The sequence below is a fragment of the Mus musculus genome, chromosome 10 (genome assembly GCF_000001635.26).
Source record: "Mus musculus strain C57BL/6J chromosome 10, GRCm38.p6 C57BL/6J".
NCBI classification, from domain to species: Eukaryota; Metazoa; Chordata; class Mammalia; order Rodentia; family Muridae; genus Mus; species Mus musculus.
The window spans coordinates 54220680-54236591 of record NC_000076.6 but is presented as its reverse complement, the minus strand read 5'-3'; the positions used below and the strand labels follow the sequence as shown (position 1 = coordinate 54236591).

Here is a 15912-nt window from a genome sequence, read left to right as displayed (position 1 = left end):
AATAAGGCTGCTATTAACTCTACACAGCCCACAATTTCCATGAGTCAGCTCCCTTTCTCATCCAGATGCTGTCAAAGTACTTTCTTATGTTTATTTCTCATCCTGAGCAGAGTTAACACAGGCTATTTAGCTTGACTCATGGCCTAGAAGAAGCAAGCAGGGCTATCATTGCTGCCTCTGTTTAGCCCACTCCTGGCTGTTGAGAAGACACTGTGTTGGGCAAGAGTACTTGTTCCTTAGTTTTTAAGTGAAACTTACATGCTTTGAAAGTCTGTAAATTTTGTGTAATATAGTTTAAATATGAAGCTACAACCTTTCTAGTCACAGATAGGTACTGTATTAAATGTACTAATACAAACTTATAATGTTTACTTACAAAGTAGTCATTTAAAAGACACAACCAGTTATTAAGCAACATTTGATTTTGTCAAACTTTATCCTAAATTAGTCAAAATTTTGAAATCCAAACAGTAGAAAACATATAAATTTTTATCAAAACATGAAAGTTTGACACAAAGAGCTGTGAAGTCTATTTAATAGCTTCTTAATTAGACACAGGAATTGGATTCTAGCTTTACTTTGGTATATTTATATTAGAATACTCACACTATGGAAATAGATAAAATTTTCTCATTCTCAAAATGTAATTTTAGTATTTGAATGAAGACTTAATTTTTCTCCTGCATTCTTTTGAGCCTTAGTATAGTGTATCTTAGAGACAGTTAAATACAGAAAAGTCCAACAGTTAAATTATTTTGGTTTTATATTATCCAAAAATACAGCCAGACATTTTACACACACACACACACACACACACACACACACACACACACACACACACACACACACACATACAGGGGGTGGGGGCGCTAAGGTGTCCGGGATGGAGACGGACAGAAAAAACAGATAATATTCTCTGACAGTAAAATGTTACACAAAGAACACAGATATTTTAAACAACAACCCAGATCTACCTGTATCATGCTAATTATTACTGGCTCTATGTATACTCCTCTTTAAAAGATTGCTAGGTAGTAGATATTTACAAGTCTGTGCACACTTACTTAATTTTCAAAATTATTCTACATTTTTATTTGTGTTTTGGCAAAACTTTATAAGGAATTATTATCTGCTATTTGATAGCTGTCTTTTTGTAAAACTTTCTGTTAACTTCTAGAGGACAGCTTCTGAGAATAGAACTTTTCATTTTAGATATGCTAGGTCATTGTCTACAGGACAAGCAGAATGAACCTCAGGTATGCCTAACTTAAGAGCCACTTCTTATCTCAGTTGCTTAAGTTGGGCCAAGAGAGTTTATTGGGACTAACTTGCTATCTGTCCTTTGTCTTTCCTTCCCCCAAAGTAGGACCAAATCAGAACCACCAGGATGAATCTTTCCCTGACATTAGAGGACAATAGAGAACAAACCACAAGATAATTAATCAGCAATGCCTTCAAAGTTTGACTTAGTACATTTAATATATTTCATACCTGTGTCTAGAAATGTTGCAGCTTTGGGGACAGCAGAAGTAGTCATAAATGAAATAAAATGACATTGGGCATGGCAGCATGTTTGTGTGATCCCAGCACATGGAAACTGCAACAGGAGGATGTAGGTTTAAGGCCATCCTAGGCTTCCTGACAATACCATATCTCAAATCAGCAAGATGGAGCTTTCTGTACCAGCCTTTCCAAGAGTTATAAAACTGTTATTATGCATGGCTTTATAAGAACATGGCACTAACTAAATGTGTTCTAATCTTGCTCCTTACTTGTATTCTGTTTATTGCTCATTTCAGACATGCTCTACCTCAGAACTGAGATCTGGAAACAGACATGGAGAATTATAACAAGCCTGGCAGAAGCAAAGATATTCTACAGGAACACTTGAGCCTCTCAATTTATCAGACTATTGAAACAAGGGATCCAAACAAAATTGGAATTTGCTTGGGAATCTCAAGCTCAAAGAAGGAAAGAAAGAAAACTTGTCTCCCAGAAAGAGATTTCACACATTTCTAACAGTATATCAAACCATCACACCAATTCATGAGAATAGGTGCTTCTGGAAATGAACACTGAATGGGGCTGTGAAAGACTGGAAAGAAGCTGAAAATCCTGTATTTCATTTATTTAAATACAAAGGAAATGAAAGGACAAGGTGCTAACATGTTTCAGTTCTACTTGGCAAGAACACTCCTCCTGGATCCTGTTCACCTCTCTAGAGGTCAATAATGTAACAAAAGATATAACTTTTTATAACTTTTATCTTACTTGTGTATTGAGCTTTTAAAATTTATTTATTGAAATAGATTTTCTTCATATAATATATTCTGATTATAGTTTCTACTCCATCCAGATCCTCCTCAAACACATGCCAGGTCTTGCTCTCATTAAAAAGCAAATTATAAACAAGTTCTGAACTTCAAGAAAAACTTTAAAAAGTATTAAGTGTCAGGCATACAATTCTACTTCAGCCTAAATGTATGCATATGTTCAACAAAAGACACTCTAAAATGTTTCTGTATCCCTACATGGATGAGCACAAACCTGGAAGCAACCCAAAAGCCTATTTACTATATAATGCATAAATAAATCATGATTTTAACACCTTTAGTGAGACACAATTTGCATGTCATTGCGTCATCCAACTTAGCATGTGCTATCCTCTGATATTTAGTAAAATTACTGAGTTGCACAGCCACCACCACACTTCAGTTTTAGAATATTTTTACTACCTCTCAGGACAGAGGCATTGTACGAGAAATCTCTAATCCATTTTATTTCTCTATAAATGTGTCTATTTGTGATACACTGTAAAAATCTACAGCAAGGTTGCTATATCCTTTTTAAATAATATTGTAATTTTTGAGATTATAATGTAGTAACATTACATTACCTGCCCCTTTCCTACTTCCAAACCTTCTTATGTAACTTCCTGTTCTCTTTCCAAATCATTTCTTCTTTATGTATATGGTATATGTGTGTGTGTAGACATATACATATATCTGTTCATTCATAATGTCACCTGGGATAACCAGTTGTTATGGGATGACCAGTTGATATTCTCTTCTCTGGGGAAGGCTGTTTATACCACTCTCAGCACTTCTCAGCTATGTATAGTTGTTTGATAGAGGTCTCCTGAACCTTCTCCCATCTATGTTATCATACCATTCTTATTTAGGTCATGTTTAGGCAAACATGCTTCTGAGACATCATGAATACACCTTCTGAGATGCAATCTAACAGCAAAATTCCCTGTTTGTCTAGCTTTTAATATCTTTCTACTCCTCTTTTGCAATTATCCCTCACCCTCGGTTGAAAGACTATAAGTGTATCATTTAGGACTGGAATTCCCATCTCTGCACTTTGATTTGTTATGTTTTTTGGTAACAGTTTCTCTTTGCTGCAAAGAGAAGAATCCTTTTTTTATGAGCTTTTATCATTCTTTTTTTAATTAGGTATTTTCCTCATTTACATTTCCAATGCTATCCCAAAAGTCCCACATACCCTCCCCCACCCACTCCCCTACCCACCCACTCCCCTACCCACCCACTCCCCTACCCAACCACTCCCCTACCCATCCACTCCAACTTTTTGGCCCTGGCGTTCCCCTGTACTGGGGCATATAAAGTTTGCATGTCCAATGGGCCTCTCTTTCCAGTGATGGCCGACTAGGCCATCTTTTGATACATATGCAGCTAGAGTCAAGCGCTCCGGGGTACTGGTTAGTTCATAATGTTGTTCCACCTATAGGGTTGCAGATCCCTTTAGCTCCTTGGGTAATTTCTCTAGCTCCTCCATTGGGGGCTCTGTGCTCCATCCAATAGCTGACTGTGAGCATCCACTTATGTGTTTGCTAGGCCCCGGCATAGTCTCACAAAAGACAGATATATCAGGGTCCTTTCAGCAAAATCTTGCTAGTGTATGCAATGGTGTCAGTGTTTGGAGGCTGATTATGGGATGGATCCCTGGATATGGCAGGCTCTAGATGGTCCATCCTTTTGTCTCAGCTCCAAACTTTGTCTCTGTAACTCCTTCCATGGGTGTTTTGTTCCCAATTCTAAGAAGGGGCAAAGTGTCCACACTTTGGTCTTCGTTCTTCTTGAGTTTCATGTGTTTTGGGGGATAAGAACTATCCTTATCTGTGGGTATAAGAACAAATATTTAGAATGTGGTTAATGATTAATGCTAGTTTAGTAACGTGGCAGTTGTAGGTTCTCCTCAAAGATCCATGACTTTACTATGGCCAGGTTGTTGACTATTTCCAGTGACAGGCATGAGTTCCCTCTCACTGAGCAGGTCTTGAGTCTTGAGAGCTGTTGGTTACTGCAAAAGTTTGAGTGCCACTATTGCACCTATAAGGCCTGCCTTGGTGTGACGTATAGGCATCATAGCTGGGTGGGTTATTGTTTGCTTCCCTCCTTTGTAAGCTTAAATGCCCCTTCTGGTATCATGAAATCTAAACCTATCAGAAGAGGCTTTCTGGTCAGATCCAATTACAGAAGCGCCTGGGACCTGTGTCTTATGTGCATCCTCAGCAATAGCAATTTAACTTCCTCCTCGTTGGAGCAACCAAGGAAATAGGAAAATGCCTATAGTGCTTTATGAGTCTCAAACAATCCTGGCCAACCATGCAAAAGAGGGTTTCTCATGCCTGGTTTGGGTATTTTGTTAGATAGTCTATGACTCTTGTTGCTAAGGAGGGAGGGTGGATTGCATTATCAGTCAAGATGGGGAAATTTCATTTAAACTATTCATGTATATTTACAGACCAACTTACATATATATATATTACAGATACTTTTAGGCAGTTGACAATATGATCCCTTATGAGTTTTTAAAATATCTTTAAGGTTATTTTACCTTCCTCCCTCCAACTTCTTTATTGATCTCTCCTCTCCTTAATTCTTTCCTCATTTTTCTCATTTCCCTCTTCAGAACATGTGTACAATGATATTTACTGCAATTTTCCCCTTCCCCAACGGTCTCCTTTTACTTTTCTGGTTTCTATAGTCATCACAGATTATATTGATTGTCCCTGGCAGATAGGGAAACTGAGATAAAAAACAACTTTGAGACTTAATCTTACTCCAACCAGATAGCTAAAGATCAGCAACAACAATAAAAACAACAGCAAATGCATGTTGGTGGGATAGCAAACTGGACCAGCCACTCAAAAAACCAACATAGAGACTCCTAAAAAGCTAAAAATAAACCTGCCACATTACTCACTTGTACTTTTCTTTGACATATAGTCAAATGACTCAACACCCTACTGCACAATACCTGCTGAGCCATGTGCATTGCTGTTCTATTCACAATAACTAGGCAATGTAAGCAACTAAAATGTCCATAACCAACAAACGATACTGAAATTATGGTAGGTAAGCACTACAGAAAAGTATTAATCTATAAATAACAATAAAATAATGAAATTGACATATAAGTGGGTGGACCTAGAAAGAATCATATTGTTTGAAGTAAAACAGACTGAAAAAGACAAATGCCACATGTACTTTCTCATCTGAGGCTCCTATCTACAAATGTTCATATATAAGTAACTGTGCTTTATTCTGAGGAGGAAAAAAAACAGCCTGTCTTCATAATGCTGCATCTTCCAAAAAATGAATAAATGTAAGTAGCCAAAACCCACAAAGTATACTCTACATGGCTCCATTTACAGAAAAATGGAGAAAACACAACATCAACCTATGATGTTGAACCCAAAATCAAACTTATCATGAAAGCAGCAGCAACTTTGAAGGAAATGTGAGTCAAGTCCCTATGTGTCACATATATTCAGTCTGTTCTGTTCTTGGTAATGGTTACTTGAAAATGCCAACATATGAATGCTATTTATATGAATCAGTTTATGCTAGCTAGTTTTGTGTCAACTTGACACAAACTAGAGTCTTTTTCGAAGAGGGAACATCAATTGAGAAAGTACACTCACATGAGACTGATTGATGATGTAGGAGGAGCCAGCCCATTTGAATGGTACTTTAGTAGGACAGGTGGTCCTGGGGTGTATAATCAAGGTAAGCAAGTTATAAGAAAAAAGTAAGTAAGAAGCATTCCTCCATGGCCTCTGCTCCAGTTCCTGCCTCTAAGTTCATTCCTTGACTTCTCAGGATGATGAATTTAAGTTATATGCTGAAAAAAACTTTTTCTTCACCAAATTGCTTTTGGTCACAGTGTTATATCACAGCAATAGAAATTCTAACTAAGACACAGTGCTACTAAAAGTTTTATATCATATGCCTAAAATTTGTTTTCAAAATTCTTTCATTTTTTTTAAATTTATATAGGCTTGGGAATGCCTATGTCACAGAATGCACATGGAGGTCAAGTAGTGGCTCAACAAAATGGGTTCTCTGCTTCTACTCTGTTAGTCCTAGGATCACACTCAGGTCATCAAGCCTGGCAGTAAGCATCTTTTATCCTTAGAGCCATCTCACCAGCCCAATGTTTTAGTACAATAAAGTATACTCATATTAATTTTTATATACTTGTGTGTCTTATTGTGTTCCCTTCTTCAACTTTGCCTCTGGTGAGTAGCTGACTGTGAATTTTTACTGAAATAGTTGTTATTTCACTTGAAAATCTAGGAAAAATCAAATCAGATGTCAAAGTCATCTACTTTGCTACTAGTGTACATTTTGAAGTAGAGTTCTATATTAAAGGATATATTTTAAGAAAACAAAATAGGTTTATGATGTTTAAAAAGGGCACAAAACCAAAAAAGAATAAAACTGAAAATAACCATACAGCCTGGCTGACAGCTAATTCATTTTGGTGTGTGTGTCTGTGTGTGTCTATATGTGTCTGTGTGTGTCTGTGTGTGTCTGTGTGTGTCTGTGTGTGATTGAGAGAGACAGAGACAGAGAGAGACACACAGAGAGAGACAGAGAGATGGAAACACACACAGCAAGAACAAAAGCCATTTAATGACCTAATTTGTGGCACACTTTTTGCAAAGCAAAGTAAGCATTCTATTCTGTTAAACAGAAATAACATGGCAGGGTATTTTTCTTTTAAAAGTAACAACACCTATGTTTAAGTGGTGGCACGACTGTACCTAGATTTTAAATGTCTATTATTTGGACAATACAAATTATTAAGAAATAAAAAATGAACAACATAATGAACAGATATAACTGTTTTTATGTGTCCTAGATAGCATTGCAATTGTGAGCCAGTCTTTACCATATACCAATACCAACCTGCCTCTAAACACTCATTAAACATGGACAATAACACCATCTATGTTTTCATGGCTGAATTCTCTACAGAATTTTAGCCACTTAAAGTCATCTAATCAGCCCTTATCACAAAACCTCTGCTTTATTGTATGCAACTTAAAAAGTCACTGTTTCTATGAAGGGACAAGGGAAGAACCATCTATGATTGTGGCCCAATGCCTTCTGGCAATACTCCAATAGTATTTTTTTTAAACAGTGCAGCCATTTCAGAGGAGAACCAGACAATCAGTCAATGACAAATCTCAAAATAATTTTCAGGACCCTTTTATTAGGAAGAATTGTCTCATTGCTCAGAGTTATATCCTGAGCAATTTACATTCTAAACCTGTTTCCAGATTAATATCAACTTTAAAATCTAGCAATCAATCTCAATGCAACAACAGTTTAGCATCTGCAGTGCTGTGGCTATAACAAGGCACTAATTCACAATATGTCAGTGAAAAGTGACAAAACCACAACAGCACCTCAACCTAGATTGAAAAGGAGAGACACTAATTCATTAGTAACTAGTTAAGAGTTTAGTTCCGAGTGTTGGCTTTGCTACACTTGCCTTGCAATTCCTCCTCTCTCTGCTCCTCTGCATGTTGACTTCAATTTTTCTGTACAGAAGAAACAAAGACTTAGAATCATAGATTCCAACTGTACTACAGTGTATTGACCAAAGGACTATGCAACACCCCCTCCCTTTTTCTCGCCTAAAAGCTCATAATTCAAATTTTAGAGACAGTTTATCTACTTGAGATTACATAATCACTAAGACTCATGGGAGAAACATAAAGAAATATCTCATTGAGCATTCCAGTAATAAATCCACTTGATGTCCCTACCGCCCCCCCTACACACACACTGAAAAGTGATTCATCTCGCATTGTTCCCACAGAACTATGAGACATTGAGGAGAAACAATACTGGAAAAATTAGTACTGTGTTGGTGAGAGAGTTGGTAATGGTGAGCAAACCAAAGCAACAGACGTCCATTCTTGTCTTCTCACGTAGGAGCTAATTCTTGCCACATACCCAGGAGAGGAGTTCTGGCTCACAGAAGGCTGCTTTCTGGCTTCTCCATCAGAGTGGTACAAAATATTAGTGTTGTGGACCATCAGGGAATCTGAAATCATTTAAGAAAGTCAAATGCATGGAGAAGTACTGATTACAATTACTGCTCCGTACACTTGATAATAAAAAAATGTTCAAATGGCCTTAGGAAAAGTCTTTAATCCTGGACAATAAGTTTTGACAATTAAATTGAAGAGCCCATTAAATGTTATTCTTTTGACTTGTTAAATCTAAAATGATGAAAAAAGATATGTAGAAACATCATTACTGCAACACCTTTTTGTTGTTGTTGTTTTAATGAGTTGCTAAGTTAAATGGTACCTCCGGTCTGCTTCTATCCGTCAGCTTTGTCCCTGGAAAAGCTGGGAAATCAAGGAGCCTAAAGCTTGTTAGACAAAGTAGATAAAAGAACTAGAGGAAAGTTTAGGTCAATATTTCTGTAACTATAGACCTGGGTTTTCATGAAATGGAAAATAAAATATCAAAATCATAAAGAAAAGAATAATATGTTGCATAAAACAATAAGGATAATGATGAAAAAAGTTGCAGAAAAATGGGAAAACAGTAAAAACATTCGGAGCACATGTAATGGACAGAGGATTAATGTTTTTAATACAATAATAGCTCTTACAAATCAATAAGGGAATTGCAAACCCAGCAATAGAAAAATGATGAAAAAATGTGTTAGAAATCCCAACAAAGCAAATAAAGAAATGGAGCCTCCTGACATCCAAAACAATATTCAAATCCATCACTAGTCAAAGACATAAAATTCATACATCATTTTATTTTGTTATGCTGGTAAATATTCTAACATAATCTACTGCTGTTAGACAGCAGTTAGATTGATAGGTGTTTTAGGGGAGTCATTTGTCATTGTGTACATGTGTCTTCGTCAGCATCTCAGCACTGTGAGAAAATACTCAAGCAAAATAACTTTAGAAAGCTGAAAGGTTTCCAGGGGGTGTCGTTGCTTAATTGGCTGTCTCCATTGCTTTAAGGCCAATGATGAGGAGAAACATTATGGTAGGGAACACACAGTAGAGCAGCATACACTTACCTCATAGAAGCCAGAAATTCAGATAGAGACAGAGGACCCCAAAATATACCTTAAAATTTTTACCACACAATGGCATGCTTCTTTTAAAGTAGCCCCATCCTCTTAACCCTTCCTCCTCCCAGTCACACCCACAATTGGCAGCCATGGCTTTTAACTCATCACCTTTCAGAGTAGTTTCTGATTTGATCCATACAATGATTTTAAATGTTACTCCCTTTGGTCCATCCATCCTGCTTCTTAGAACCAAGGGGTAAAATAAAACCATTATGAAAACAATGTAAGTGTGTGGGGAAACATGTGTGCACATGTGCATGCATGTATGTATAAGATTATTTGCGTGCATGTGTATGCATGTATGTATGAGATTGTTTGTGTGCATGCATATATGTATATTTTTTCATGTGCCTGTGTGGGTACATGTGAATGAATATACATATGAGATTATTTGTGTGTATGTGTGTGTGCATGTGATGCATGTATGAGACTATTTGTGTGCATATGTGTGTGTGGATGTGCATGCATGTATTTTTGAAATTATTTGTGTACATGTATGTGTACACGTGCATGCATGTATGAGATTATTTTTGTGCATGTGTGTATGTACATACATGTATATGTGTTTGAATATATGATGTGTACAAAAAGTTGAGTCTTTTACTGCAGTTAGTACAAACCAGGTCAGGTGGCTCATGCCTACATTGAAGACTAAAAGGAAAACCAGAGTCAGCTAAGCTCCTTTGCTTCTAAACTTTTCAAAAATTGAAATTTACTGATGTAATTTATGTTCCCTAAGTTTCTTTTACTTTTCCTAATCCTTTATAGAAATTTTCTCACTGTATGTGTGATCCAAGCAATAGTGTTAAATAAGCACTGTGACCTGTTCTGATATCCATAAACTCCATTATTTTTAAGTGGAGCCACTGATAGTTATGATGCACTTTATCCTTTGTGGTGTAGCTTACCTCATCTTCTGTTACGCTGTTCACTACTCTAGAAGTAGTTCACTTGTCTACTGTTATATAGAGTTCCCCTTATCTTTGGTACATGCCATTTTCTCATGCTCTATGTGTGCAGTTCAATTCACCTGTTATGCTGTTCACATCGTCTTTCATAAGCACAGTACACATCACCTTCTATAGGCACAGTTCACTTCCTTCTTCTATAATGCAATTCAGCTCATCTTCTGAAAGCACAGTCTACCCTGTGTGGTGATTTCCATGTGCTCCCTGATGATCATATGAAAATTTTGTGTCTGATGTGACAGTGCTGGAATATGGGAGAGTGGAGGGGTGAATTGGTCATGAGGGGCCTGGCTTCAGTAATGGTTTAATGCCCTTGTTGTAGAAATGGGCTGGAGTTCCTTCTCTTGCTCCTCTTTCCTTCTCCCCTTCCCTCTCAAGCTGCCTCTTTCTGTCTCACCCTCTTAGTTTTAGCCTTAGGAAGAGGAAGTCTCAGGAAGTCCCTCAGCAGATGATGGTAATTTAATTGTATTTCCTAGCCTTCAACACAATCATCATGCAGTATGTTTATCATTCCTGACAACACCAAAACCTGTCTTTATCACCTCAAAGGAGGACAGATCTATTTTGGTTCATTGTTGCAAAGGATCCTATCCATTGTGGGAGGTCAAGTGTGGCTAAGAAGTTCAGCTGGCATCAGAGTGGATGAGATAGAAAGATGTCCTAAAGATCATGTCCTTTGTGACTTACTTTCTCCAGCTGGATCTTACTTGACAAAGTTTCCAGTCTCCCCAAATTATAATAACAGTACCAGATGAGGGGTAACTATGTAAAACATGAGCCTGTAGAGACATGTCAGTTTCAAACCACAGAGCCACAGATGGGCCATTCTGTTGTTCTTATATTTGATATCTGCCCTGAGCTTTTGACAAGTTGAAACATTACATCTTTGAAAGGACCTGCTTCTAGTTTGTTTTGTTTTGTTTCGTTTTGTTTTTCTGCTTTTTCTGACATTCTTATTAGGTTTTTTTGTATGTTTGTTTTCTTTTTGTTGGGTTTTTTTTTTTTTTTGGCTGTTTTTACTTCACTGTTGACTTGCTGAATGCACTTGGTGTCTTAAATGTAGACTTCCCATCCAGGTACTCTCTGGCAGCCGTTCTTGAACTTAAGTACTCCCTGGGTGATTTCATTCTCACCTCCTATTCCAACAACAAACTCTAAGAAGCCCTGGCTCGTAACCATGAGAATCTTTTATACTGCATCATTCTTCAATGTTTTATGTTTCCAGAAAACTGTCCTCCTCAATTTTTCTCCTTAGAAGCTACATAGACACATGGAACTGAATAGATCCAAAACCAAAGATTATTTTCACTCCTTCCATGCACTGCATGTGGACATGTGCTCCCTATCAGTAAAGATGTGACTCGCCCATCCACTTCTACCAGCTTCCCTGTCTCTTTGTATCACATCAAGGCCTGTAAATAATCACTCTCCACTGTTTTAACACCTTGGTCACTTCCCAGAGATCCATCTCACCTCATCACTAGAGATGTTTCTCAGTCTCTAATGCTGGTCTTCAATAGCAAAAAAAAAAAAAAAAAAAAAAAAAAAAAAAAAAAAAATACAAAACAAAACAAAACAAAAAAAACCAACGGAAAGCCCACATATACATGGAAACTGAAAATGCCCTACTAAATGATAACTTGCTCAAGGAAAAGGTAAAGAAAGAAATGAAAGACTTTAGAATTTAAAGAAAATGAAGGCAAAACGTACCCAAACTTATGGGACACAATGAAAGCAGTGTTAAGAAGAAAACTCATAGCTCTGAGGGCCTCCAAAAAGAAACTAGAGAGAACATACACTATCAGCTTAACAGCAAACCCGAAAGTTCTAGAACTAAAAGAAGCAAATACACCCAAGAGGAGTAGACAGCAGAAAATAATCAAACTCAGGGCCGAAATAAACCAAGTAGAAATAAAAGGAACTATACAAAGAATCAGCAAAACCAAGATGGTTCTTTGAGAAAATCAACAAGGTAGATAAACCCTTATCCAGATTAACCAGAGGGCACAGAGACAGGATCCAAATACACAAAATCAGAAATGAAAAGAGAGATATAACAACAGAAACTAAGGTATTTCAAAAAATCATCAGATTCTACTACAAAGGCCTATATTCAACAAAACTGGAAAATCTTAATGACATGGACAATTTACTAGACAGATACCAAATACCTAAGTTAAATCAGGATCAGATTTAATAAGCCCTAAAGAAATAGAAACAGACATTAAAAGTCTCCCAAACAAAAAAAGCCCAGGACCAGATGAGGTTAGTGTAAAATTCTATCAGATCTTCAAAGAAGACCTAATACCAATACTGTACAAACTATTCCACAAAATAAAAACGAAGAAAAACTACCCAATTTTTTAATTAGGTATTTTTTTCGTTTACATTTTCATCCTACAGTACATGCTATCCCAAAAGTCCCCCATACCCACCCCCCCAATCCCCTACCCACCCACTCCCCTTTTTGGCCCTGGGGTTCCCCTGTACTGGGACATATAAAGTTTGCCTGTCCAATGAACCTCTCTTTGCACTGATGGCCGACTAGGCCATCTTTTGATACATATGCAGCTAGAGTCAAGAGCTCCGGGGTACTGGTTAGTTCATGTTGTCCCATAGTTAATGTTGTTCCACCTATAGGGTTGCAGTTCCCTTTAGCTCCTTGGGTAATTTCTCTAGCTCCTCCATTGGGGGCCCTGTGATCCATCCTATAGCTGACTGTGATCATCCACTTCTGTGTTTGCTAGGCCCCGGCATAGTCTCACAAGAGAGCGCTATATCTGGGTCCTTCCAGCAAAATCTTGCTAGTGTATGCAATGGTGTCAGCGTTTGGAAGCTGATTATGGGATTGCCCTGCATATGGCAATCACTAGATGGTCCATCCTTTCGTCACAGCTCCAAATTTTGTCTCTGTAACTCCTTCCATGGGTGTTTTGTTCCCTTTTCTAGGAAGGGGCAAAGTGTCCACACTTTGGTCTTCGTTCTTCAGTTTCATGCATTTAGCAAGTTGTATCTTATATCTTGGGTATCCTAAGTTTCTGGGCTAATATTCACTTACCAGTGAGTACATATTGTGCCAGTTCCTTTGTGATTGGGTTACCTCACTCAGGATGATGCCATCCAGGTCCATCCATTTGCCTAGGAATTTCATAAATTCATTTTTTAATAGCTGAGTAGTACACCATTGTGTATATGTACCACATTTTTTTTCTTTTTTTTCATTTTTTTTCCATTTTTTATTAGGTATTTAGCTCATTTACATTTCCAATGCTATACCAAAAGTCCCCCATACCTACCCACCCCCACTCCCCTACACACCCACTCCCCCTTTTTGGCCCTGGCTTTCCCCTGTACTGGGGCATACAAAGTTTACGTGTCCAATGGGCCTCTCTTTCCAGTGATGGCCGATTAGGCCATCTTTTGATACATATGCAGCTAGAGTCAAGAGCTCCGGGGTACTGGTTAGTTCATAATGTTGTTCCACCTATAGGGTTGCAGATCCCTTTAGCTCCTTGGGTTCTTTCTCTAGCTCCTCCATTGGGAGCCCTGTGAACCATCCATTAGCTGACTGTGAGCATCCACTTCTGTGATTGCTAGGCCCCGGCATAGTCTCAGAAGAGATAGCTACATCTGGGTCCTTTCAATAAAATCTTGCTAGGGTATGCAATGGTGTCAGCGTTTGGATGCTGATTATGGGGTGGATCCCTGGATATGGCAGTCTCTACATGGTCCATCCTTTCATCTCAGCTCCAAACTTTGTCTCTGTAACTCCTTCCATGGGTGTTTTGTTCCCACTTCTAAGGAGGGGCATAGTGTCCACACTTCGGTCTTCATTCTTCTTGAGTTTCATGTGTTTAGCAAATTGTACCTTATATCTTGGGAATCCTAGGTTTGGGGCTAATATCCACTTATCAGTGAGTACATATTGTGTGAGTTCCTTTGTGAATGTGTTACGTCACTCAGGATGATGCCCTCCAGGTCCATCCATTTGGCTAGGAATTTCATAAATTCATTCTTTTTAATAGCTGAGTAGTACTCCATTGTGTAGATGTACCACATTTTCTGTATCCATTCCTCTGTTGAGGGGCATCTGGGTTCTTTCAAGCTTCTGGCTATTATAAATAAGGCTGCTATGAACATAGTGGAGCATGTGTCCTTCTTACCAGTTGGGGCATCTTCTGGATAAATGCCCAGGAGAGGTATTGCTGGATCCTCCGGTAGTACTATGTCCAATTTTCTGAGGAACCGCCAGACTGATTTCCAGAGTGGTTGTACAAGCCTGCAATCCCACCAACAATGGAGGAGTGTTCCTCTTTCTCCACATCCACGCCAGCATCTGCTGTCACCTGAATTTTTGATCTTAGCCATTCTGACTGGTGTGAGGTGGAATCTCAGGGTTGTTTTGATTTGCATTTCCCTGATGATTAAGGATGTTGAACATTTTTTTCAGGTGCTTCTCTGCCATTCGGTATTCCTCAGGTGAGAATTCTTTGTTCAGTTCTGAGCCCCATTTTTTAATGGGGTTGTTCGATTTTCTGAAGTCCACCTTCTTGAGTTCTTTATATATGTTGGATATTAGCCCCTATCTGATTTAGGATAGGTAAAGATCCTTTCCCAATCTGTTGGTGGTCTTTTTGTCTTATTGACGGTGTCTTTTGCCTTGCAGAAACTTTGGAGTTTCATTAGGTCCCATTTGTCAATTCTCGATCTTACAGCACATGCCATTGCTGTTTTGTTCAGGAATTTTTCCCCTGTGCCCATATCTTCAAGGCTTTTCCCCACTTTCTCCTCTATAAGTTTCGGTGTCTCTGGTTTTATGTGAAGTTCTTTGATCCACTTAGATTTGACCTTAGTACAAGGAGATAAGTATGGATCGATTCCCATTCTTCTACATGATAACAACCAGTTGTGCCAGCACCAATTGTTGAAAATGCTGTCTTTCTTCCACTGGATGGTTTTAGCTCCCTTGTCGAAGATCAAGTGACCATAGGTGTGTGGGTTCATTTCTGGGTCTTCAATTCTATTCCATTGGTCTACTTGTCTGTTTCTATACCAGTACCATGCAGTTTTTATCACAATTGCTCTCTAGTAAAGCTTTAGGTCAGGCATGGTGATTCCACCAGAGGTTCTTTTATCCTTGAGTAGACTTTTTGCTATCCTAGGTTTTTTGTTATTCCAGATGAATTTGCAAATTGCTCCTTCCAATTCGTTGAAGAATTGAGTTGGAATTTTGATGGGGATTGCATTGAATCTGTAGATTGCTTTTGGCAAGATAGCCATTTTTACAATGTTGATCCTGCCAATCCATGAGCATGGGAGATCTTTCCATCTTCTGAGATCTTCTTTAATTTCTTTCTTCAGAGATTTGAAGTTTTTATCATACAGATCTTTCACCTCCTTAGTTAGCATTATGCCAAGATATTTTATACTATTTGTGACTATTGAGAAGGGTGTTGTTTCCCTAATTTCTTTCTCATCCTGTTTATTCTTTGTATAGAGAAAGGCCATTGAC

General features: G+C 38.1%; 1 long non-coding RNA gene across 1 annotated transcript in view; it reads right to left on the bottom strand.

Annotated features, from left to right (window-relative positions):
* Positions 1-7772: 7772 nt before the first annotated feature.
* Positions 7773-15912, bottom strand: part of Gm40651 — a 63649-nt gene continuing 55509 nt past the window's right edge. Inside the window, exons 2-3 of the long non-coding RNA XR_871652.1 lie at positions 8280-8370; positions 7773-7861 (exon numbers count right to left, since the gene is read on the bottom strand). This is a non-coding gene — a long non-coding RNA (predicted gene, 40651). The remainder of the gene's footprint in view (positions 7862-8279; positions 8371-15912) is intronic.